Below are 3,467 nucleotides of genomic sequence, written 5' to 3' on the forward strand. Positions count from 1 at the left end.
TTGGCTTATGTGAAAGCCAAAAATGGAACAAAATCAATGTCTATCAATTGATAAATGAACAAATCAAATATGTATATTCCTATGATACAATATTATTGGAATAAAAGGAATGAAGTCCCCATATAAGGGAAACCATACATGATTCTTTTTAAATACTATGCTAAGTAAAAAATGCAACTGATAAAGGACCACATAGTTATGATTCCATTTATCAAATTGTACAGAAAATCAAAATGTATAGCTACATAAATTAGATTATTGGTGGCTAAGGACAGGAGGGAATGGAGAAACGCATGTTGGGGAGATAAAAGCTCAAGGGCACAGGGATTCTTTTAGGGAGATAAATCTATTTGTGGTAGTGGATGTACAGTTCTATGAACACATTTCGGAGCCATTAAATTTTAAACAATAATCGTGAATCATATGGAATATACATTACCTATCAGCAAAGTTTTACTAAAACAAATTTTCGAACTATGATATTCAAGATATACTGACTCAGCTACACAATCGCTTTATTTCTACTTCTGTGTCAAGGGACTGCACACCAAGGAGCCTCTCACCTGCCACAATATTTGACACTATTCTAAAATACTTTACATAAAACAGATTACTTGCTCATGCAAGGTCATCAAAATTAGCTGGATTATAGCACTTATAAACATAAAAAGGACATTGAACACACTTGACTAAATATAAACTCATCTACCTTTGATATGTCCACTTGCCAACGACATGCTCAGACTGTTCAGTTAATGTACTTACTTTTAAGCATAGGAGTTAAATTTTAACTTGATTGCTTTATGCTTGGATATAAGCATGAGAAAGGGCAGGGAGAGCAGCAATTTTAACAGAAGCATTGCACTGCACCAGGATGGCTCTGCGATGGACTTCAGTTCTTCTGCTGATACAACTCAGTGGTTACTTTAGCTCTGGGACTTGTGGAAAGGTGCTGGTGTGGCCCACAGATTACAGCCACTGGATGAATATGAAGATAATCCTGGATGAACTTGTCCAGAGAGGACACGAGGTGACTGTACTGGCATCTTCAGTGTCTGTTCTTATTGATCCCAGCAAAACATCTGCTATCAAATTTGAAGTTTATCCTACATCTTTAAGTAAAGATGACTTTGATGGTTTTTTAATGAAACTGCTCGATAGAGCAATATATGATCTTCCAAGAGACACATTTTGGTCACATGCTTCACAAATACAAGAAATGATGTGGGGATTTTCAGAAGTTATGAGAAAGCTTTGTAAAGATGCAGTTTTAAACAAGAAACTTATGACAAGGCTACAAGAGTCAAAGTTTGATGTCCTTCTTGCAGATGGCGTTGGTTTCTGTGCTGACATGCTGGCTGAGATACTTAAAACACCCCTTGTGTATAGTCTCCGCTTCTCTCCAGGCTACACATATGAGAAGCATAGTGGAGGACTTCTATTCCCTCCTTCCTATGTACCTGTAGTTATGTCAGAATTAAGTGATCAAATGACATTCATGGAGAGGGTACAAAATATGATATATATGCTTTATTTTGACTTTTGGCTCCAAGCATATGATAAGAAGAAGTGGGATCATTTGTACCTTCAAGTACTAGGTGAGTCATGTTTTTAATTGGTGGTTATTAATTCCTACTTTTCCTTGTACCTTGGAAGGTGAGCTTGTATGAATATGAGGTCAGAAGAGTATGTTTTTTGTAAATGTAATTATAATATGAAAATATAGATGATCTATCAATCTCACAAATATTATAGAAAGATTATAGGATCAGTTAGAACCTTATGGCCATAATTCATACAGGACACTCCATGAACTCATAAATGTACAAGCTAAGTCAGTTAGGATTTTTTAAACAAGCTCATATCTACTATACTATACATTATTTTCATGTCTAATACAAGTTAATAGATGCATCAATAAACACCTTGATGAAGGGAGATGTGTAGATTGAGGAGTTATACATATTTCTAGCAGGACCATCAATGTAGCATTGAAGAAGTTGTTTCTCCGTGTGTACCTTATTTTCCTTACTTAGAAATTAAAATGTTTTTTCTATGTAAAAAGAAGAATTTCTTCACTTTTGAGAGACGGGTCCATCTCATAAAGGTACATCTAACATTTGAGGTTTCCAACATTTCTGTTTTCCTCCACTAGGGCTTGGAGATTATCTGTTTTAAGGCCTAAAATCTTACTGATGTGTAAACATCCAAGTCTGTGTCTTATTTTATTAAATCACATAACTACATTAAGTAAAATATGAGCCAAATGAAAGAGTAGCAAAAGCTATCCACTTCCATAATTTTTGAAAATTTCTAGCTGTTCTTGGTAAATATATTTATTATTATTAGCGTTTTTTTTTTGAGATGGAGTCTCACTCTATCAGCCGGGCTACAGTGCTAAGGTGTCATCCTAGCTCATAGCAATTGCAAACTCCTGGGCTGAAGCAGTCCTCCTGCCTCCGCCTCCTGAGAAGCTGGAGCTACAGGCATTCGCCACCACTCCTGCCTAATTTTTTGTATTTTTAGTAGAGACAGGGTCTTGCTCTTGCTCAGGCTGGTCTCCAACCCCTGAGCTCAATCAATCCTCTGTCCTCAGTCTCCAGTGTGCTAGGATTACAGGTGTGAGCCACCATGCCCAGCCAAATATATTTATTATTAAAATGCTAATATTATTAAGAACTTCACATCAAACAAAAGTAGTAGTATTTACTAGGATTTCAACCATATATTCAAAAGACTCTCGATACCCTTGGAAAAGCAAGGATTGTGAGACTAGGTCCATAAATTGTAGAAATTAAACTGAGTTGTTATTAGAAGGAATTTTTTATCTGTTTGGTAGGATTAATTGATAGTAAAACTCAAAAGAGTTGTTTAAATGTACATTTGTTACTACTTCAGCTTTAGAAGATAAACAAATGCATGGGTAATTCCATAGTGGTTTACATTAGTAATTACTGGTGATTGTGAATAAACTGATATGATGTTAGAGACATATCCCCTCTAAAAATTCTCTTAACACTTTGCTTTCCTTATACATACATATGAGAAACATATATAGTACATAGGAGTTAAATTATTCTTATATCTTGACGTGTGTATGTATTTGTTTTATCAAAGCTCAAACATTTTATATATCTTTGGCTACATTATTCCAACTTCTTTCATGAAATTACTTTCATTTTTTCATGACAACTCTCTTGTGTCATCTATGTTTTCTTTTCTTTCTCCCCTTCAGGTAGACCCACTACGTTCTATGAGACAATGAAGAAAGCTGATATGTGGCTTATTCGAACCTATTGGGATTTTGATTTTCCTCGCCCACTCTTACCAAATTTTGATTTCGTTGGAGGACTCCATTGCAAACCGGCCAAACCCCTGCCTAAGGTGAACATATTCCCATTAGTTTGGTTTTGTTTATTTATTAAGATTTGAGGCTATTAACCATTAGTCTAGCTTAAAAGGAACAC

General features: G+C 35.3%; 1 pseudogene; it reads left to right on the plus strand.

Moving 5' to 3' along the window:
* Nucleotides 1-874: 874 nt before the first annotated feature.
* LOC105819288 lies at nucleotides 875-1,615 on the plus strand (annotated as a pseudogene).
* The last annotated feature ends 1,852 nt before the right edge of the window (nucleotides 1,616-3,467 follow it).

The sequence above is a fragment of the Propithecus coquereli genome, unplaced genomic scaffold (assembly GCF_000956105.1).
Source record: "Propithecus coquereli isolate 6110/MARCELLA unplaced genomic scaffold, Pcoq_1.0 Scaffold479, whole genome shotgun sequence".
In the NCBI taxonomy this organism is placed as follows: Eukaryota; Metazoa; Chordata; class Mammalia; order Primates; family Indriidae; genus Propithecus; species Propithecus coquereli.